This window comes from Carica papaya, chromosome 9 (genome assembly GCF_054855325.1).
Source record: "Carica papaya isolate Zhongbai chromosome 9, ASM5485532v1, whole genome shotgun sequence".
NCBI classification, from domain to species: domain Eukaryota; kingdom Viridiplantae; phylum Streptophyta; class Magnoliopsida; order Brassicales; family Caricaceae; genus Carica; species Carica papaya.
Genome location: NC_142317.1, coordinates 24,040,772 through 24,064,970, shown reverse-complemented (window position 1 = coordinate 24,064,970; position 24,199 = coordinate 24,040,772). Strand labels below are relative to the sequence as shown.

The following is a 24,199-nucleotide window of genomic DNA, read 5'->3' as shown; positions in this document are numbered from 1 at the left end:
TCTTCGTTTACTCATAAGAGAAAAAGAACAAGCAAAATCATAGCCTTTGGTTTTTTTTCTTCATTTGCGCACGAAAAATAAAAATTGAGGGAGGAGACTGCAGAAATAGGAAAGGATGAGGTTATAGTTGGGGTCTTAAAGTTTAAACTACATATATTTTATATTTTTAATTAAAACTTTTAAAATGTATAATATTATATATAAAATCCTTTAAAATATATACTATTAACATTCAACAATAACAATAATTATTATATAAAATTTAACTGTTAGTGCAACAAAACAATTACGTTGAATAACAAAGGAATGTTTAATAGAAAAAAACTATCACTTGTATGTACGTGCATGATAACCATTATGGTGATCCATCGGTGTTCTACATAAGTGATTAACAATAATGATTGACGTTTTGTAAAATAATATGTTATTGATTTTAACAAAATAATTTCATTAAAAAATAGCTGTTAGTAGTAATATAGTTGCATTTATGACATCAACATTCTATAATACTAATCCATTTTACAATTACGATTAACTATATTTTTTATACAAAATATAAATATTTTATAATTTTTATACTAATCAAATAGAGTAAGTTATAAACATTGTAGTTAATATGTTAATACATTTAGACTTTTTTTTTTTTAGTATACACTTATGTTAAGGTGCATGTATGTTTTGATTGGCACATGAATTTTAAGGTGCTTGTAAGTACATATATATATATATATATATTGTTTACCATATACATGTATATATTGTATTTTCAACACAATATAATAAGAAAAAGTTAAGTTTATATCTATATTTTCTTTTTTCTAAATATATCTATCAAACAGACATTATTTTTGAGGGATTTATGAGATTACAATCTTGAATGTTTATAAAAAAAAGAAATAAAACACTTCGAGAACAATAAAAATATGTCTGCAAATAATTTTATGAAGACCTGATCTCTATTGTTTAATGGATAAAACTATGAATTGTGGGTGATCAAAATGAAAACCTACTTAAAAGCCTCGAATTTGTAGGAAGTAGTAAAAAATGGTGGAGAACCAATAATACTTGAGGATGATCCAACTATTGCACAACTTGGAAAACTATGAAGAGCAAAAAGGCCAAGAAGCAAAGAGCTTTAACTTTTCTATACTCAGCCTTGTAAGAAACTATTTTCTTAAATGTAATAACTTGTGAAACTCCAAAACAAATTTTTGGAAAAGTTGGAGTAGTAGCATGAAGGCAGTGATAGGGTGAAAAGTGTCGAACTTAAACTGAAAAGGGAGTCTAAGATGCATAAAATGAAGGAAGGTAAGATTGTCAAGGAGTATGCTGGAAAGTTATTTGAGATTATAAGTAAAATAAAGTTATTTGGAGAGCTATTTCCAGACAACAAAGTAGTTGAAAAAATGATGATAAGTTGACCAGCAAGGTTCAAACCAAAGATTTCAGCAACTGAGGACTGATGTGATCTAACAAAGCTCAAGGTGCGGAACTTGATAAGACTGTTGAAGATGCATTCTAAACCAGCCAAAAAGGGAGGTATTATGGGAAGGGTAATAATGCACGTAGACTATGTTAGGTCCCCCAGTTAGAGCAAGGGGTCAAATCAAATGAGTTTTTCTGCTTTGGGTGAGAAAATTACCGCTCGTTTTCTGGAATAAACTTCATATCCCTTTTCATTAATTTTTCATGCTTTAAATACAGAAAATACTAACTGCTACTTCCTACTTCTAAGGCAATTAAAAACAAAATGGGATAGTGGGAGATACTGTGCAGACGGAAAATAAGGGATATGGGATACATTGGTTGACCACTTCACAGCTGCTTAGTTTATGCATCTATCGTACTCTAGTATATTCATAATCTCTAAACTCTCAACAAATTCATCTTACTAATTTATATTTAACACGTGAATGTCAACTAAACTAGTTAGGATGGTGATTTGAATTGATTAAATACCATAAGATGAAATCTTGATAAGTGAAATTAATTCAAGAGGGATTGATAAGACGACACAAGAACTTATTTTGATAAGTTGAATTAATTTCCACTCAATAAGAAGGTTGACAAAAATTTCACTAGTTAAAAATTAAAATTTTATAATTTTATTATTATTAAATTTGAATGAATATAACTGTAAATTAATAATTTATTTATAATGTCGGCCATATAAATAATAAGAAAAATAATCTCTTAAATTAATCGCAAAATTATATAGAAAAATAAATTTATAATAGAATAAAAAACTTACAACAATTAAAATGATTGCTTTCTAAAATAGGACATATATTATCTCTATTTTTTAAATAGAGAGGATTTTAATTAATTTTGAAGATAATTGAGTGAATAATTAAGAAAGATTATGACCAGTTTTGAAAAGGATTAATTGTTCCCATAATCTTCCTAAAATTCATGAGATTCAATCTTCCATTAAGGCATGAGATTTATTTTTCACTTTCTCTTGATTTCACCCCTTGGTTACTTTTTCCCTTGTGAATAAATTATTTTTTCTTTCCTTGCTCATATCAGGTAAAGCTGCAGACACAAAAAAATTTGGAAGAAGAAAAAAATTTCCTCCTCGTAACGTATGTCAAAGAATAGATCACTTAGAAAAAATTGTAAATTTAAGGATAAACCTAAGGTAGAAGGCATGTATTGAAAAAAGTTAGGACATAGAAAAAGATTGACGAGCCAAGAAAAATCAAACAAAGGAGAAAAAAGAGCAAACACAGCTTGTTAATTATACAAATGAATAAGAGGATCAAGAAACTAGATTTTTCATGGCTTCTCAGCTTAGTCACAACTCAAGTAAGCATATATGGTACATAACCAATAGTTGTACCAATCACATGGCATATGATTAAGGCTTGTTCAGCAACCTAAACGTGTTTATCAATGTTATACTTAGGTTTACAAATGCTTAAGGTAGAAGCACAAGGAAAGGGCTCAGTTACTGTTCACTCTAAGAAAGATATCAAGAATATTCATAATGAATTGTATGTATATCTAGCTCAAAACTTGTACATCTTATTTCAAATGGTTATTTTTTAACATTTAAAGATCAAAGCTGCAACATATATGACTCAAACCAACATCTGGTTACACATGTTCTTATCATTGATAAATCTTTCACTTTAAATTGGAATTCAGCAAGTGATAGTGTTTTTTATGGCAAATATGAGGATTCATTATTGTGACATAGAATATATGGTCGCTTTGATCTTGTTTCTTTGAAGCAAATGCACTCTTGAGGCTTGATAAGAGATATACAAATCTTAATAGAAGAAAATCATGTATGTAGCATCTGTGAATTAGGAGAGTTTCATAGGCAACAATTCTCATCAAAGCTAACTTGGAGAATAAAAGAAATTTGAGTTAGTGAACACAGATGTATATCGCCCCAGGAACATTAAACCTTTCAACAAAAATAAATGCACGAATAACTTGGGTTTATTTCTTGAAAAATAAAACATAAGTTCTTAATATTTTTAAAAGATTCAAGAATATGATTGAAGTGCAAAGTGGATGTAAATTAAAGGCTATAAGGTGAGAAAATGGCAAGAAATACACTTTTAGGAATTTCAGAAGATAAATTGATCTTGACACTCTATGATGTGGAACCCTAAGACCCTTGTTTGAATCTTAGAACTATTCAATCGGTATAGAACATAATTTAGATCTCAAGTAAAAAGGAAGTAAATTTGTTCAATCATCCAAATGGTAGAAGTTAAATAGAACCCAAGAAAGATAAATGATATCCCTTGAATCCAATCCAAACAAGCACTAAAAATAGTTGAAATAGGAAATCAAAATTGAAATACAAGTGATAACAATTGTATTCCAAATCAACACATTGTGCATAAAGTGAAAAGAAAGTCAAAACGCTCTCAACTCAATTTTGAAATATTTGATTACAACTCTTGATGTCTATAAAGAAGAGTTCCTTTTATTTATAGTCAAAAAAATCAATGATAAGTTACAATACAATAACTACAATTGTAACTCTCACAATAACTAGGCTAATTATGTAATAATTACAATTGTAACTTCAACAATAACTAGGCTAATTATAGACATGTAATTGTTATATAATTCCTTATAACTCCAATCTTCTTAACCAACACCACTAATTGTTTGTGGCACCATATAGTTATAGATTCATTCTTGTAATAACATTAAGACAAGACTTAAGCCCAAAATGAGTTACATTTGACTATATGAGCTTAATTAACTCAAACTAAAATAAAACAATCCAAAATACTTAAAATAACTCAATTAATCCAGCCCATACACAAGACTTATTTACCCATTACCAATAAGACTCAAACAAGCCCAAATTATCCTAAATCATTTAAACCCAATTAAAGTTACGAATTTGAGCTGTTCAAAAAGCTCATATTTGAACTTTCCACGATTGGTCAGCTCATCATCCACATGTTTTTGAATGAAAACTTGGAGCAACTTGTTAAGCTTTTTTTGTCTTTGATCTTGTTACTGGTCTGCTGAAACTTTCCAGGTTTGGAACTCTATTTGTGTTTATATCATTTGAAAATTGTTTCAAGTCACCTTTTGATGCTCTTTGAGTATCTTGAGTATTTTTAGCCTTGTTTCCATCATTCCCCCTCCTCTCAAAAGGATTCGTCCTCGAATCAATTCCTGCATCAATTTTAAAAGGAGATAAATCAGATATGTTAAATGTAGTCGAAACACTATACTCACCTGGTAGGTCCACTTTGTAGGCATTTTCATTGATTTTGGCTATGATTTGAAATGGCTCATCCCCACAAGCATCCAACTTAGATTTTCGTTTTGATGAAAATCGTTCCTTGCACATATGAACCCACACCCAATCTCTGGGTTCAAATAAAATCTTGCGTCTTCCTTTATTGACATGGGGATGCTACTTGTTTATTTTTCTTTTCAATGTTCTGCCTTGCTTTTTATGAACTGCTTTAACCATTTTTGCTTTCTTATGTCCATCCAAATTAGAAATGTCACTTATAGGAATAGACAACAAATCAAGTAGAGTTAAGGGATTAAAACCATACACAATTTCAAAAGAAAAAAACCAGTAGAAGAATGTATACTCCGATTATAAGAAAATTCAACATATGGTAGTATATCTTCCCAAGTTTTAATATTCCTTCCAATTAAAGTACATAATAATGTACCAAGTGTTCTATTTACTACTTCAATTTGACCATCCGTTTGTGGATGTGAAGTAGTAGAAAGTAAAAGTTTGGTCCCAAGTTTGGACCACAAAACTCGCCAAAAGTGGCTTAAAAACTTAACATCCTCTCGGACACAATGGTTTTAGGAATGCCCTACATTCTAACAACTTCGCATAAAAACAAATCCGATATGTGTGTGGCATCATCTGTTTTGTGACATGATATAAAGTGTGCCATTTTGGAAAAACAATCAACAACAACAAATATTGAGTCTCGGCCTTTTCTACTCCTAGGCAAACCCAACAAAAAGTGCATAAAAATATCAACCCAAGGATGTGTAGGAATGGGTAATGGCATATATAATCCATGTGGTTGAACTCTAGATTTAGCTTGCCTACATGAGATGCACTGCACACAAATTTTCTCAACATGTTTGTGCAACTTTAGGCCAAAAGAAATGTTCATGTAAAATATTCAAAGTTTTGCCAATTCCAAAATGTCCTGTTAAACCACCACTATGTGCTTCACGAACAAGCAACTCCCTAATATAACTATTAGGCACACACAATTTTTTCTTTTTAAATAGAAAATCATCATGCTTATAAAAGTCTTGAAATACCTCATGTTCACAAGCCACATAAACATTTGATAAATCACTATCATGCACATACAATTCTTTGAAATGCTCAAATCCCAACAACTTTGTAGAAAGAGTAGAGATAAGACTGTACCTTCTTGAAAGCTCATCAGCTATATTGGATCACATATGGGAAGGACTCTATGAATTTCACCCATTTTGCATGTCGTTTATTAAACTTGCCTTGCCCTTTTAAATACCTCAAAGATTCATGATTGGTGTGAATCACAAATTCTTTTGGTAACAAATAATGCTGCTATATCTTTAATGCTCTTACCAAAGCATAAAACTCTTTGTCATAGGTGGAATAATTCACTTGTGCACCATTAAGCTTCTCACTGAAGTAAGCAATGGGTCTTTTATCCTGCATAAGAATAGCACCTATCCCAAGCCCAGAGGCATCACATTCAATTTCAAAAGTTGAATCAAAATTAGGCAATCTTAATAAAGATGCATTACATAACTTTTTTTTCAATAAAAAAAATGAATGTTCTTGTTTTTTTCCCCAAACAAACTCCTTATCTTTTTTCATGATTTCAGTTAAAGGGGCAGTAATGGTACTAAAATCTTTTATAAATTTCCTATAGAAACTCGCCAAACTATGAAAACTACGCACCTCACTTATACTTTTAGGTGTCGGCCACTCTTGAATAGCCTTTACCTTTTCACTATCTACCTCGATTCCTTTTGCACTCACAACATATCCTAAGAAAATGATGCGATCAATGCAAAATGTACATTTCTTCATGTTAGCATATAGTTGAAATTTGTGTAATGTGTCAAACACTTGACTCAAATGCATGACATGCTCATCAATAGATTTGCTATACACAAGAATGTAATCGAAGTAGACAACCACAAACTTTCCAATAAATTTATATAAAACATGGTTCATTAAACGCATGAAAGTACTTGGCGCATTAGTTAAGCCAAATGGCATAATCAACCACTCATATAACCCTTGTTTTGTTTAAAAGCAGTTTTTCATTCATCTCTTGGTTTCATTCTTATTTGGTGATAACCACTTTTAAGTCAATTTTAGAAAATACACAAGCCCCATGCAACTCATATAACATATCATCAAGTCGAGGTATTGGGTGTTGATATTTTACCGTTATTTTGTTGACGGCTCTACAATCAACACACATACGCCAACTACCATCTTTTTTGGGTATTAATAAGACAGGACTGTGCATGGGCTTAAACTTTCTCGAATGTGCCCCTTTTATAAGAGCTCCTCCACTTGCCTTTGAAGCTCTTTGGTCTCCTCGGGATTGTTCCTATAGGATGGTCTATTTGGTATGACAGCCCCGGGAATGAAGTCAATTTGATGCTCAATCTCTCTCAAAGGTGGTAAACCTTGAGGTAGATCATCGAGAAAGACATCACTAAATTCCTGCAAAACTTCAACCACAACACTTGGCAAAGAAGGGTCAAGTTCGTTAGTTGAGAAACAAGCTTCCTTGTACATGAGTATAATAATTGGCTTGTTAGAAAATAAAGCTTTTCTCACATCTCTCATTTTAGTATAAAAGCTCATTCTCTTTCCCTAGTTCTTTTCTATGGTCGAATGCACCTCTCTTTCTTTTTCCTTTTGATTTTCATTTTTCCACTCTAATTTTCTCTCACTCTCTTTTCTTTTCTCTTTTTCTTTTTCTTTTTTTTTTCTTAGCCTCTCTTTGTGCGAATTCATCATGGGACTTTTTAAGTTGCATTTGGTCTTCAAAAATTTGTTTAGGGGTTAAAAGAAGAAGAGTATACTTTTTACCCTCTTTTTCTACTATGTACCTTTTGAGATACCCATCATGCATCACTCTCCTATCCCATTGCCATGGTCTACCCAATAAAATATGACTAACTTGCATAGGAACTACATCACATGTCACCTCATCACTATACTTTCTAATAGTAAAAGGCACCCTCACTTGCTTATTAACTCTCACCCTCCCCACTATTGTTAAGCTATTGTAGTTTATAGGGTTTATGATGTTTTGTAGTTTCTAAACCCAGTTTATCAACAAACAAGGTACTAGCCACATTTACACAACTATCCCCATCACTAATCATGCTATACAATTTTTCATTCACTAGATATCTAGAATGAAATTTTTTTTCTCTTTGCAACTTAACCCCCTCATCATCATTCCTTACTTGCGTATTCAAAGCATGCCTAGAAACCAACAATCTATCTTCCATAGGTGTTTTCCTATCACTACAATCCTCCAAAGGAGGCATTTCATCCTCCACATCACTCTCATCATCCGTTTCAACACCATCACCATGCATCACCATTACCCTTTTATTTGGGCATTGGGATGCAATATGACCAAAACCCAAACATCTAAAACACTTGATATCTCTATTTCTAGGAGTTTTGGAGTTAGAAATATCTTTTTTTATTATTATTAGCATCTTTTGGCTTGATTTTGTCATCTCTTTTGAATTGGACAGCCTTGTTATCTCCCCTCCAACTTGGCCTCTAATTGGAATTTTGGGCCAAATAAGTGTTGGCTTGCCTTGTGTTCCCCTTTCACTTTAATTGTCTTTCAATCTTTATAGCCATGTGCACCATATCATCAATCTCGACATAATGTTGAAGATCTATAATGTTGGCTATGTCTTTGTTAAAACCATTTAAGAACCTTGACATAGTAGCTTCCCTATCCTCTTCAATATTAGCCCTTATCATGGCTATCTCTATCTCTTTGTAGTAGTCTTCTATACTCTTGTTCCCTTGTTTAAGGCTTTGCAATTTTTGATGTAAGTCCCAATAGTAGTGAGTAGGAACAAAGCACCTTCTCATGATAGCCTTCATTTCGGCCTAAGTGGAAATAAGTCTCTCTCAATTTCTCTTTTTACGTGTGATGAGTTGATCCCACCACACAATGGTATACTCTCCAAACTCCACGGCCGCAAGCTTTATCTTTTTCTCCTCCAAATAATTATGGCACTCAAAAATAAGCTCCACCTTGCGCTTCCATTCAAGATAAGCATTCAAATCATTCTTGTCTAGAAACGATGGGATTTTCATTTTGATGCTCTTAATGTTTTTATCAAGATAATTTCGACCATAATTTCGACCTTTATTGACCAAAGTAGCTTGGTAATCAAATTTTTCCTCCACTTCCTCATCAAAAGGTGGTGTTGAAAGTCTTCTTGCCCTTGGTTTTAACTCACATTGTTGTTTCTCTAGTTTCTCATTCATGTTGCCAATAGCTAGTTGAATCCTCTCAAATTGTTATTCCGTTGCTTTGAGGATGAATTCTTGATCTTTTGATGTTCTTTCACTCCCTTGTGGCTCCATCTTCAAAATCTGAAATTTTAATGACAAACAAAATAGATTGCAACTTCACAAATCACTCCCTCACATGTTTACTCTTGTAGTATGGGCACTCGTGTTTCACTCAATTTTGGTTTTTACCCTCTTTTGAGCTCGCACTCTCTTACTTTTTACCACTCAAGCAATCTTTTATAACTTTATACAAAAGGGCCAATTTAGAAAATAATTAATTATCATTATGTACTCAATTTTAATTAGAGATAATAAAGAATTATTAAAGAAACAAGATACACGAATTTAACTATAGAAGCAAACTAGAATAATCTAAAAAATGAAGAGCACACACTTGATATAGAGATAAGTGTATGATGATTTTTATGTTAATTAGGCAACAACGAATCAATATCATTACCTCAAGATGTAATAAGAAGCAAATGGGCAGAAATATTAAATAAAAACTAAAGATGCAAGAAGAAGAAAAATGGTAAATCTGAAATTTAATGCATGAAACTTGTAATTCTCTAATAGAACCATAAATTATCACTCAAAACACTCAAATCAAGTGAAACAAATAGTTTTGGATAAAAACAAACTCAATTGAGATGAGTTGTTTCCAAACAGCCCCAAAAATTACACAAACAATCTCAACCAAATAAATAGTCTTGAAACGAGTTTTTCTTTTAAATTTTAAATGTATTGGAATGTTATATGAGATAAATAAAAGAAAAATAACAGTAGGTGTTTCAATTACACAAGGTAGAATTGGTTGAAGTGTGTTTTGCACAATTAAGCAAATTAGGCTAATTTGATTTTTTTTTTTGCTGAATGCAAATTTATCATTTTTTTTTTGCAAGAAATAATGAAAATAAAGACAATAAAATAAGGATAGACTAATTTACTTGGTGAACCTAGCTCTGATACCAAATGATGTGGAACTCCAAGACCCTTGCTTGAATCTTAGAATTCTTCAATCGGTCTAGAACAGAATTTAGATCTTAAGTAAAAAGGAAGCAAATTTGTTCAATCATTCAGATGGTAGAAGTTAAATAGAACCCAACAAAGATAAATGTTATCCCTTGAACCCAATCCAAACAAGCACCAAGAATAATTAAAATAAGAAATCAGAATTGAAATACAAGTGATAACAATTGTATTCCAAATCAACACCTTGTGCATAAAGTGAAAAGAAATCCAAAATGCTCTCAACTCAATTTTAAAATATTTGATTACAGCTCTTGATGTCCACAAAGAAGAGTTCCTTTGGTATTTATAGCCAAAGAAATCAATAATAAGTTATAATACAATAACTACAATTGTAACTCTTACAATAACTAGACTAATTATGTGATAATTGCAATTGTAACTCCAACAATAATTAGGTTAATTATAGGCATATAATTGTTATGTAACTTGTTGAAACTCCAATCTTCTTAACCAACACCACTAATTGTTTGTGGTACCATATAGTTATGGGCTCATTATTGTAATAACACTAAGACAAGACTTAAGCCTGAAATGAGTTACACTTGACTATATGGGCTTAATTAACTCAAACTAAAATAAAACAATCCAAAATACTTAAAACAACTCAACTAATCCAGCTCATACATAAGGCTTATTCATCTATTACCAATAAGACTCAAACAAGCCCAAATTATCCCAAATCATTTAAACCCAATTAAAGTTACGAATTTGGGCTGTTCAAAAAGCTCATATTTGAACTTTCCATAATAGGCCAACCCATCATCCACATGTTTTTGAGTGAAAATTTGGAGCAACTTGTTAAGCTTTTTTGCCTTTGATCTTGTTACTGGTCTGCTGAAACTTTCCAGGCTTGGAACTCTATTTGTGTTTACATCATTTAAAATTTGCTCCAAGTCACCTTTTGATGCTCTTTGAGTATCTTGAGTGTTTTTAGCTTTGTTTGCATCACTCTACTTGAAGAGAATACTGATGCACTTTTATATACCTCAACTGAATCACCTGTACCCAAAACAAAATCCTTATATGAAATCTATGAAACACACAACTTTATGAAGAGACAGTAAAATATAAAGAATGGAAGCATGCTATACAGGATTAGATTTCTATGATCGAAAATAATGACACCTGGAGTTCAGTAAACGAACCAGATCTAGAAAATGTCATAGATATAAAGTGGGTTTTGAAGACCAAATTAAATTATGATGGAATCATTTACAAACATGAAGCAAGTTCTATAGTCAAAGGGTATTCTTAGTGACCTAGTGTAGAATTTGAAGATACCTTTGTCCCTGTGACAATACATGAAATTATAAAACTACTATAGGTACTTGTAACTCACAAAGATGACAAGTATTTCATATTGATGTAAAGTCAGAAGTTTTGAATAAAAATTGTAGGAAGAATTGTATGTTAAATAGAGGGTAATAAGAATTATGTGTACAACATTCATAAGGCCTTATATGGCATTTAACAAGTCCTAAGAGCATGGTACAATAAAGTGGATACTCATCTTATCAATTGTGACTTTGTTAGAAGCGAAAATAAGTCTATTCTATATGTTAAAACTATATAAGTTGAAAAACTTATTGTTCTTTCTATCTATGTTGATATTTGCTGATTACAGGGAGTTGTGAGAAACTTGTTGCAGATTTTAAACATGAAATGTAAGTCATGCTTGAAATGTCAGATTTAGGACTCATGACATACTTCTTAAGAATGGAATTACTCAATCCTCATATGGTATTTTTGTTTCTCATGAGAAATATGCAAAAGAATTACTAAAGAATTTTAAAAAGGAAAATAACAAATCAATAACTACTTTATTAGTTAAAAATTAAAAGTTGTCAAAAGAAAACAAACGAAGATGTTGATTCAAAGTTGTATAGAAACTTGGTGGGAAGCCTACTTTATCTAACAACTGCAATTCCTAATTTATTGTTTGCTACAAGTTTTCTATTGAGATCATGCAAGATCTAGCTTAAAAGCAACCTGTTGTAGTAAAAAAAGTGTTGAGATATGTGATGGACAAATTCATAAGTGCACAAAACTGTTCAAGTAATAAAGTGATAACTAGAGTATCATCCTATATAGATTGCATATTAAGTACCAAAAATGTATTGAATTCTATTATTATTTAGAAATTGAAATTCAAACTTTTTTTAAAAAAAAAGTCAAAACAACTTAATCAAAGCAAACTAATTAAAATTAAGAAAACTATTAATAGAGATGCATCAGAGTAATTGATTTCACCTAAATCTTGGGTACATTTGTATTTTAATTTCACAATCGATTTAATATAGTCTGTAATGGTCAAAGTATCCTAATATATTTTTAGTTTCTCCCTTAATATTCTCTAAGTCTATCAATTAACAACTACTAACCTTTTATAGTAATTATTAATTTGATTTAATTAAATCTGCGATACTTCAATTTCTCATGACAACTTGATTATGTTACTCCCATTCATGTCTTAATTAATGTTTAACAATGTATATCTAATTAATAAAATTTAATTAGATATATATTATTAATTAATCATAATATAGATATGAGTTAATGATGTCTCATAATTGAATTAAGTTCAATACTGCTAAATTGTAATTAGAAGAAAGTTAAAAATTAAACAACAAATTTACCTCTGATTTAGGCTAGATCAATCACTCTAGCGAAGAAAATTTAGTCGAACATGATGGATTCAGTAACAATAGTTTTAATTGAGAAAAATATAATCATGTAATAGTTAAAGATGAATTAATGAAAAATTCCAAACACTAAGATTTAGTTTTTATCATAAAGAAAATCTCAAAAAATTTCTACCCAAAAGTATGCTGATTGAACCTTAAATAAATATTACATTATTAATTTTTTTCTGCTTCTCTCCTTTTCACCACGTCTACTTTCTACTTTCCACTAGATCTGCTGACTTACCGCTTTGCTTCTGCTTGTCTGCTTCTCTACAATTATACTTGGATTTACTCTTCATCATTGCTCTGGTCTTCCTCTCGCATTTGTTGTGTTCTCCAACGAAGCTCACACTTCGTTTCTCAATCTCCAAACTTTGTAAATCTTGTTTCTACTTATCCTCTCTAACTTTAGTCTCTCCCTTCTGCTATTTTCTTTTGTCAGATCTCCTCCTCTTACTCTCTACTTCTGGTCACGCCTTTTGTAGGCAGCAGGAAGTAGGTCAGATTTCCCGCACGCCTCCTGCCTCTCCTTTTTCGATGAGCATTTCCCTTTCTAGTCGTCTTTTTTCCTCTTATGCTTTCTACATTTTTTTTTTCATTCTTCAAAACAGCATCATTTTGTGATCTGTATGGGAGTAGTAGAGCTTGACAACTCTCAAACAATTAGTAATTGAAAATAAAGAGAATTTTTATCTTTAAAGAAGATAAGATAACTTTCATTCTTCTTTACTTTAATTCTTACAATGAAATCCTCTTATCTTTGAGGAGCTTACAAAAATAGCACATATAATAAAATAAGTAAATCCTAAAAATAACATATAAATTAATATTCACTCATTTGTTTCAGTAAATTAATTAAAACCATTAAGCTATTTTTTAATCTTATATAAAAATAAAAAAGGATAATAATAATAATAATAAAAGATCATCCTTGATCATTACTCCCCTTTCTTTTAAAGGAATCCAACTCCTGTTGGATCTTAAAATTTGAGATTGAAAAATGTAAATTCTCTTATTTCTCTAGTGAACCACTTTGATGCATTATATTTTTCTCTTTTCTTTCTAATATGAAATGCTTCTCTTGTTCTCTTACGAGTTTCTATGACTTTCTTTTCAAGGATAGTATCTTCCACTGAATTCATAACTTCTCCAGGTTCATCATATAACATTGATGGTTCGAAAGGTTTTAGATTTTCAACATTGATCACATAGTATATTTTCATGTAGCTAGGTAACTCTTGTTTGACATGCGTTATCACCAATCTTTTTAAGGATCTCAAAAGGACAATAATAAATAGCCTTTAACTTATTGCCTTCTCTTTTTAACCTCTCTTTTCCTAAGTTTAGCCATACTATATCTCCCATTTGGGATTCGCCTTTTACTCTATGTCGATCATGTCTAGCTTTATATTTTTACTGAGCTTTCTGCAATTGCTTTTCTACTTCACCATGGACCTGTCGAATGCATTTTAAGAACTTTTGAGCCTTCTCGGGACCATTCTTGTCTTGCATTTCCTTTAATGATGACTCAAGTATAAACTCAATATCAAACATATTTTATGGTAAGTAGCCAAGACAAACTTCAAATGGTGACTTATTAGTGGAGTTATGAATAACTTTGTTAAAGGCAAATTACAGATATGGTAAACTCTTGTCCCAACTCTTAGGGTATCGAACATTATAACCGCTCAGAAGATGTACAATGGTTTGATTGATAACTTCAATTTGACCATCAATTTGTGGATGAAAAATTATACTTCTATTCAACTTCGTATCCATCATAGACCACAATAATCTCTAGAACTTCTAAGACAATGACTATCACGATCTGAAATAATAGAGCTTGGTAACCTAAAATGTGTCCAAACATTCTTGAAGAAAAAATTTCTTATTTTGTAACACCCCGCTCATCACTGTGCTTAAATAATTTGGAAACACTATTTATTCAGGCATTTAACCATGTTAAACTTAATTAATTTACTCTACTTAATATTTATTATGATTCGTAAATCTGGTTAATTTTTATTTAATTTGCTTTATTTAAGTATATTTAAAATCTATTTAATTTTAGATTTTATTATTTAATTTTGCGTTTAACTCATTTAAATTAATTATAAAAAAACTAAGAGAAATCGAAAAAATGGTGAATTAGGAAAAAAATCCTGCGGGGGGACAGGTTGCCTGCGCGGGTGCTAGGCACTGTGCACGCATGCACAGGACGTGTGTATAGCACGCACGTCCCATCCATGCACATGCACGCATGGGACATGCGCACAGTACGCACATCCCTTTTGCGCGCACAACGCGGTGTTAGGACCTGTGCTCGTCTTGTCACGTACAGGCGGGACGTTCACGTCTCATCTCGCGCGTGGACAGGCGCTGCAAACTGTGTGCACGCCATCCGTGAAGCAAGCCTGCACGAATAGGCCTTGTGCGTTTGGGGCTTGTGTGCAGTAGGCCTGCGCACAACGCCCAGTGCGTCTAGGCCCTACGCGCACAGTAGGAGGCCTGTGTGCCTGCTGGCTAGCCTACAACGCGCTGGCCTGAGCACTACCACCTCAGACAGTGCGTCATCGTTGTCGCCTTAGGCGGCGCACTACCACTGTTGATGGAGGAGACCTTCATCCCTCGTTTTTCATGCCAAACATCTTTTTCTCCTATCTGTTCATTGGATTTTGCCACTTGGCACGAATCCATCGGGTCCAAAATTTTATAAATTGCCCTTCCCCTTCCATTTCTCACCACACTTCCATTCTTCCATTTTTTAATATTTAGAGAGAGAGAGATAGTAGTCTAGTGAGAGATGAAGAGAAAGAAAATGAGAACGGTGAAGGTGAAAATATCAAAGTTTCAATAAGAAATCTAGTATCTTTTTCGATGTCTTAAGGAGTATTTTTAGAAAAACTAATTTTATATGATTGTAATTTTGCTTGTTTTGTATGCCTCTATATTCTAATGAGTTGAATTATTCTTATTTTCAAGCATGCTATATGAATTGCAGATACTTGATAAATTGCATGTAATAAATATAATATGTAATTGCTAAAATTAAAAAGTGTAAAAAAAAAAAAAAGAGAAAAGTGAAATAAAGTCTGTATGGTCCGAAGTGTATCTGTATTGACATGCATATTGTATCGAGTGTTTCATTAGACTTTTTATCTTTAAGGAGTATCTGTTCTCCTTACCCTGCATGGTATCTATTTCTCGCTCTCCTATCTAGTATGGAAAGATGTAAAAGGACCACTCCCAGTGGATGACAGCATACCCTCTGACGAGAGTGGTATTGCACTATCTGTAGGGGTCACTCGTGGCTAAATAATGTCGTGACTATAGATATCTGTTAGGGCCACTATGACTGGTATGACTATGGTCATAGATCGTACCATAATTTGGCCAGCCGAAAATGGGTCTGAGCAAATTGTTGTATTTGTATCTGATATGGTCATTCCACTTAGGTAGTTAGAAGTCAATCTGACTTTAGAGATGGAAATTGTAACGACTTCGCTAAGCATGATACGAAAATTTGAGCATTTCATGATTTATTTGATTTTTTCTATTATCTAACATGATGTATGTTGGTTGTCTGTATTAATGTACTATTTTTTTAACAAATAAATGATTTTCATAATGTGAGATAGGTAAATGAGGAGGTTAAATGGTAAGCTCTTAAGTCAAAGTAATTAACTTTTGAAATCTTATGATGTTAATTTAATACTGTTTTACTTACTGAGTATATGGAACTCACTCTTTTCATGCCCCTCGAGATGAGAAAGAAAGTGAGGAACCACATGCTAACCTACCATTAGAAGTCTATGAGGATCCTGTGGATCCACAAGTCTGAGTGCATGACTGTTCCCGCACTTTTGATGAGTCTAATAACATAATGAAAGGAGTGGCCCTTATGTTTGTTTTGTATTTTGTAGCCACTTCTGGCCTCAGTATATGTATGTATTAGAACTCATATGTATTTGTAAGAGATTTATAATAAATTTATTTCACTGTATAAATTTTATCATACGCTCGTTATTCTGTATCTGTATCTGACACCCATTTGTCTTAATCAACACTTTAGATGTCACATGTTTCTTCTCCCATGATGGTCTTCTTGCATGGTATAAGTATTATCATTTTGGAAAATCTATCTATTAAGTAATTATATCCTTGTTTAGTAGTTGGTAGACCTCTCATGAAATCCATAAAAATGCTTTTTCATGGTCTACTTGGAACTGGTAATGGTGTATAAAGCTCAATTTTTCTATTTGATGGCTTTGAAGTGCTACATAGCACACACGCTCTAACAAGATGTGTTACATATTGTTGCATCCGGGGCCAGTAGACATAGCGTTGAAGATTTTATATCGTTTTGTTTACTCCAAAGTGCCCTACTACTTTTAAAGTATGAGATTCTCGCATCCACTGTATATGATTTGCTTTTCTAGGAACACATAGTTGTGATCCTTTATATAGTAGTCCATCTCTTAATGTAAACTTTAATGGTTTCTCCATTTTCACCATAGTTATTATATCTCCAAAATCTGAATTATGGTAATACATGTTGACATATTCTTCATGTACACTTAGCTGAATCTCTATCACAACAGACAAGCACAGTGTTGCTATCGGTGGTCGAGATAACATATCAACCAATTTATTCTGAACTCTTTTTTGTATTTGATGACCAAGTTAAATTGTTGAAGGTAGGTTATCCATTTCATGTGACAGACTTGTTGTGATTTAGACTGTGTTTAATGGTATTGGAGGGGTTTATGATCAGTGTAAACTACCATTTCTTTAAATAAAAGATACACATGCCAATGTTTTACAGCTTGGTGTAGGGTAAACAACTTTTTATCATAAGTTGGGTAGTCCTTTTGAGACCTTTGAAATAATTTAGAGTAGTAGGCAATAATTCTTCCTTCTTGCATCAGAACAGCACTAATTGCATATCCAGATGCATCAGCCTCAAGTTCAAAAGGCTTTTGTAGATTTGGTAGAACTAAAACAGGCGCCTCGTATATCTTTTTTTTTTTAGAAGCTAAAATGTGTCCTCATGTTTCTAATTCCACTCAAACAGTAGATTTGTCTTTGTTAGGTCATGTAAGGAAGCAATTATCATAAAGAAATTCTAAATAAATTTTCTAACATACTGACAAGCTCCCATAAAACTTTGAACTTCAGTGACATTTGTTGGTCAAGGCCACTCTTGAATAACCTTCACTTTTTCCGTATCAATTTGCAATTCACCATTACCCACGATGAATCCAAGGTATAATAATGATCTCTGCCCAAACTCATACTTCTTTTTATTAAGGCAGTGTTCATATTTTTGTAGCAATTCGAATGCTTTTCTCAAATGATCTAAGTGTTCCTGCCAAGTATGGCTGTAGATGAGAATGTCATCAAGATAAAAAATGACAAATTGATCAATGAAAAGTCACAAGACATCATTCATCAATCACATAAATATAGCTAGAGCATTACAAAGTCTTAATGGCATGACTAGCCACTCAAACAAGCCTTGTCTTGTCTTAAAAACTATTTTCCAAAAATCTTCTTTTTGGATTCGTACTTAATGGTAACCAGATTTCAAACCCAACTTTGTGAAATAATATGCATGCTTCAATTGATTTAAAAGATCATTTATTCTCGAAAGAGGGTATCAGTTCTTCATTGTGATTTTGTTCAAGGCACGGTAGTCAATACACATATGCCAACCACCATCGTTTTTAGGAATAAGAACCACTAGTGATCCACAAGGTGAATTGCTTAGTTTTATAACACCACTCTCAAGCAAATCAGACACTTTCTTTTTTATTTCTTAATTCTCTACTATAGAATACCGATACATGCTTAAATTTGGAAGTGATGAATTTAAGATGAGTTAAATCTCGTAGTTTACTTCTCGCTTTGGTGGTAAACATCCGCTTGGCTTGACATGCAGTGATCAAATCAACAATTTGTTTCATCTTTTTACCAGAAAAAAGATATTTCCTTCATTCTTTGTTAAACTGAATTCTTTGAGCTCACCGATAATAGATGACATCTTGGTCCCATAAATAAGGACTTCCAAGTATTACCTAGCATATATCAAGGGGGACTACATCACAGGTCACTTCATCGATAAACTGACTGGTAACAGCAAATCGAAAAGTACATTATCGATTAACTTAAAGCCCCACATCTATATGAATCCAACCTAATGGGTATGGCTTAGGGTGAGGGATTATGGACAATTCTAACTTTTGCACCAATTGCTCAAAGATGAGATTTCTTTGGCTTCCATTATCAACCACGACAGTAATCACCTCTTGCTTTACTTAAATTTTTAGGACAAATAACTCTTCTCGTTTGTCATGTTTGGTAAGTGACTCTAAATCCATAACTTTTGGTATTGTGATTAGAGATAAGTTTGGATATGCTATTTGAACATGATAAACTATTGTAGGTTTATTATTATAGGTTGTTGCCACAATCTTACCTTTTGGTCTTTTCTTTGGATGCAACTCTAGGCACAACTTCCAACATTTCTCCTTTGTATGACCATCAATCTTACAGTGGCCACAATACCTTCTAACACTTGACGTTAATGATGAGGACGATAAGGCTGAAGTAGCCTTCTTAAACTTTTTCTCTTTTGAGGAGCTTGATCTTGAGCCTTCAAAGGATTGCTTGTTATAACTATTTTTCTTTTCAATGGTCATAGTTATCATACTTGCACTAGACACATCGTTTGGTTTATAAATTAAGATCTCAGTATTTATACGTGGCAATAATCCTGAGGTATATTTCATTAACATCTTGGTGAATCCATCAAAATTCCTAATGCCACAGCTAGACGTCTAAACTCAATGGTATATTCTTACACTGACTGGTCTCACCTTTGGCATAGGTTGTGCCATCGCCTCCATTAATCTTCTTGGTAGCCCATTGGATAAAATTCTTTTTGGATGAGATCTAGGAAATTATCCCAAGTAATTTCTTCACCATCATGAGTTTGTATATATGAATTCTACCATGCTAAGACATTACTTATCATTTTTAGTCTTACAAATGAGACCTTGTCTTCACTACTATACCTATATAAGATAAAGTAAGTCTCCAACTGATTGATCTAAGAATTTAACTTCTCAACATCAACTGAACTGTCATGCGATGGAATATCGATTTTTGTCTCCACCTCAAAAGGTCTTGGCATCCTCTATTTTTCCTTTTCTTGAGGAGACTGATCTTTTTTCTTTTTTATTAAACTCAGACTGGGACTTTTAATTGTCTCAATGGAGTTTTTATTACAATTATCAGGAGATTGATCCTCTATCCAAGACATAAATTTTACCATATGTTCAGACAAACTAGTAATTTGCTTGACTAAATTGACTACAATAGAGTTTTGTGCCATTATAACAGACTTCAAATTTGTGGTTCTTCTTGAGGGTCTTCGGTGAACGTTGAGAATAGAAAACAGGTTCTCCTATCTCCTTGTAACCACTTCTAGTCTTAATCATATACAGGTAGAATCAAAATGCTCTAATATCAATATGATCCATATGGAAGTGATAGACCTTGATAACTCTCAAACATATATTAATTGAAAATAGAGATAAGGTTTATCTTTGAAAAAGATAAGGTAACTTTCATTATTCTTTACTTTAATTCTTACAATGAAATCCTTTTATATAGCTTTGAGGAGCTTACAAAAATAGCACATATACTAAAATAAGTAAATCCTAAAAATAACATACAAATTAATAACATCTCATTTTTTAGTAAATTAATTAAAACCATTAAGCTATATTTTAACCTTAGATAAAAATGGAAAAGGATAAAAATAATAATAATAATAATAAAAGATCATCCTCAACATTTTGGTGTTTGGTTCCCAGACTCAAAAAGACATCGTTTTGGAAAACAAGAACTAGGTTTGAATGGATCTGGGCTTGGGTGCTCTAAATCTAGGTTTTTGGGTTTCTTATTCTTTTCTTCTTCTATTTTTCAACCTCTTTTTCCTTGTTTCTTCAACAATGTCACATGCATTCTAATTTTTCTTATGACTTGAATTTTTAACTCAAAATGCATTCTAATGTATTACAAATTTAAGTAATAAGAGCATAAAAAATATGATAAAAATATAGTATATAAAAAACTCTCGAACCTAAATTTTTATTTGTTCTCAAGCAAAAGACTGAAAAGAAATACTTAAAAGCACAATTTTCTACCACATTCATCTGTTCCTCTTGCTAGTATTGAAATTATGTTCTTTTTTTGCAGTTGTTAGTCAGTTACAAATTCAAAAAGAATGTTACAAAATATAAATAGACTATTGGCTCTTATATCCCTCAATAAAATTTGCATAATTTCAACAAATAAGTTGCATCTCTAGGTCTCTACCCTTATTTAATAAATTATGTCTGTTTAATCTTGCCTCTTTGTTATTTCAACCAAGTTAGTGAACTTAACATTATTTACTATTTTTTTCTTCTTACAATTTCTTTCTTTGTGAGTGCGTTTTACACTCTATCCACTAATTGGATGACATTGTTGTAGGCTTCACTCGTCATACTTATCTTTTTAAATACAGAAAAAAAAAATTAAGTTAATACTAACACCAAGATCACAAAGAACATTTTTAAAATAAGTATTGCCAATATTACATGGTATATTAAAGGTCCCTAAATGTTTCACTTTAGGCGACAGCTTATCTTTAATGATACACTGCACTCATCAGCGAGCATAACAATCTCATGATCTTCCAAACTCATCTTCTTTACTAGAATCTTCTTAAAAAAAACTTTGCATAAATTGGCTTTTGAGTAAGAGCTACTGCAAAGAGAATGTTAATGTGAAGTTTTTTAAATATATTAAGAAATTTAAGGAAAATCTTATCTTTATTATGCTTTTTGAAGCATTGTGGAAATGAAACGGGTGGCCCACAATGCTTAAGCACAACTTGTTTTTTCTCTTCTTCTTACTCCATTTTCTCTTTTTCAACATTTTTCTCTTTGGTTCCTTCATCCACTTTTGCTTATACCAACTGCTTCCTGCTTCTCAAGGTGATTACCATAACATGTTCCTTTGGATTCGTATCAGTGTTACTGGGCAAGGTACCTTGAGCTCTACCATTGATCATGCTTGCCAACTGTCATATTTAGATTTTCAGGTTCTTGATCGATGCTTGCTAGTTTTGTAACATTAATTGTTGATTCGGAATGATTGCTTTAGTTTTCATTGAAAACTCTGTTATGTTCTTATGAATGGCTGTGATCATGTCTTCAAATGAAGTTTCTTTTCTTGAGGTTGAAATCTTGAGAAAGGCTTGACCACATTTTGCTGATTCCTCCATGAAAAATTTTAATGATTTCTCATCCCATAACTGTATGTATTGAAGTATGGATTGTATGATGACATGCCCTGCCCAGCTATCAAAATCACTTGTTTTCCCTCATATGTTTGAAAAAGATCTTCAAATAAACCCTACACATGAGAATTAACAACATTAACAATCTTTTGATCAATTTTCTTTAATAAAGAGTCAAGTTTTGATTAAGTGGTGTTAAAGCATTAATCTCATATAATCTAGTATTTTTCTTAGGTTGAAGTCTTTTTGTTGGCCATTGATAGTTGTTCATGGTCATCTTTTCCAATAGCTCATAAACATTATCCATAGACTTCCCCATCAAAGCACCTCTAGCAGCTACGTCACTTATGATCATGGTTTGTTAGCTCAATCCATTGTAAAAGGTTTCGATCAACAACCACTTAAGTAACTCGTGATGAGAACATCTTCTAATCAACTCCTTAAATCACTCACATGCCTCATACAACATCTCTCTATCCATATGATAGAAATTTTAATATCATTTCTCATCCTCCCATATTGATTGATAGAAAAAACGTAGCAAAAATTTTTTAAGTTAAGCCTTCTTATGTTGTAATTGTACCTATAAGAAGAGAATGCAACCAACTTTATCTCTTAAAAAAAAGGAAATTTCATAAAATTTCAAACACTAGCATTCAGTTTTTATAAAAAAAAGTCTCAGAAAATTTCTACCCAAAAGAATGTTGATTAAACATTAAATAAATATTATCTAATTAATTTTTTTTGTTTCTCTCCCTTTCACCATGGTTGTTTTCTGTTTTCCACTAGATCCACTAACTTACCACTCTGCTTCTACTTGTCTACTTCTCTACAATCAGATCTGAATCTTCTCTTCGTCAACACTCTAGTCTTCCTCTCGCGTTCATCATGTTCTTTGATAAAGGTTGCACTCTATCTCTCAATCTCCAAGCTTTACATATCTTGTTTCTACTTTCTCTCTCTCAATCCTGTCTCTCTTTTTTATTATTTTTTTCTATCAAATCTCCTCCTCTAGTTCTTTGTTTCTTACTGTGCCTTTTGCAAGCGATGGGGGATACGTTAGGTTTCCCCCATGCCTTTTGCCTTTACTTTTTTTGGAGAGCATTTCCTTTTCCAACTGTGTCTTTTCCTCTTATGCTTTTTACTTTTTTTTTTCATTCTTCAAAACGGTGCTGTTTTGGTGTCTAGTTTCCAAACTCAAAACAATGTCATTTTGGAAAGTAGGAACTAGGTTTGAATGGATCTAGGCCTGGGTTGTGACACCCCAAACTTTTATGATAGATCAAGAGGTCCAACTATGTAAGTTTAGGGTCCTATTAGTCAATTAAATTATGTTATTATTTAAATCTCCCAGTATTTTGAATTACGTTAATTTAAATTAATTTTATTTTTTATTTTCCAAAAGCTTAATTTCAAATAATAACATTTTCAGAAAAAATGAGGGAATTAGAAATTTGGCATAGTGAAAAGTGGGTAAAATCCCCGCAATCCCCAACCCGCAGCCCTGCGTGTGGTCAGTCTGCACTGGTGTGGCCACGCGCGCACATTGCACACTGAACGCGACAGTGCCTGTAGTATGCACACATAGTGCATAACATGGTCATGCCAGCGAGCAGCAAGATGCATGCGCACACTGTGCGAACATAACACACGATATGGCAACAGCGTTGGTTGCTAACAGCAAGCTTGTTGCCAACCACTCTGATGTGACCGACTGTCACGATGGACGACCTCCCTTGTCGTATGGGGCCCACAGCCAGCTCCACATGGCTTCTCCAATTTCAGTCAAGTGGCACGAATTCGGCCCTCAATCTCTCTTTAAAAAGCCTATCTTCCCCTCTTCATTCTTCACCATTTTTCCTTCTTTAAATTTTATCAAATTAGAGAGATAAAGATAAGAGATTCTTACAGAGAGAAATAAGCAAGAAAGAAGGAGAAAAGTAGGAGTTTTGCAATCTCGTTCAAAGATGGAAGTTCTTCCCTTCACTTCCAAGATGCTAAGACGACTTGGTTTTGATAAAGGACTCTTAGTATTGTTACCTACATTTCTAAGCGCTCTTTTTAGTTAAATAATTGGGCAAAATTGATAAA

General features: G+C 32.5%; 1 non-coding gene across 1 annotated transcript; it reads left to right on the top strand.

The window, feature by feature from the left end:
• The first annotated feature begins 22,515 nt into the window (after positions 1–22,515).
• On the top strand, positions 22,516–22,621 carry LOC148240208 (small nucleolar RNA R71). The gene has a single exon (XR_015816632.1). It is a non-coding gene; the product is annotated as a small nucleolar RNA R71 (small nucleolar RNA).
• Positions 22,622–24,199: the final 1,578 nt, after the last annotated feature.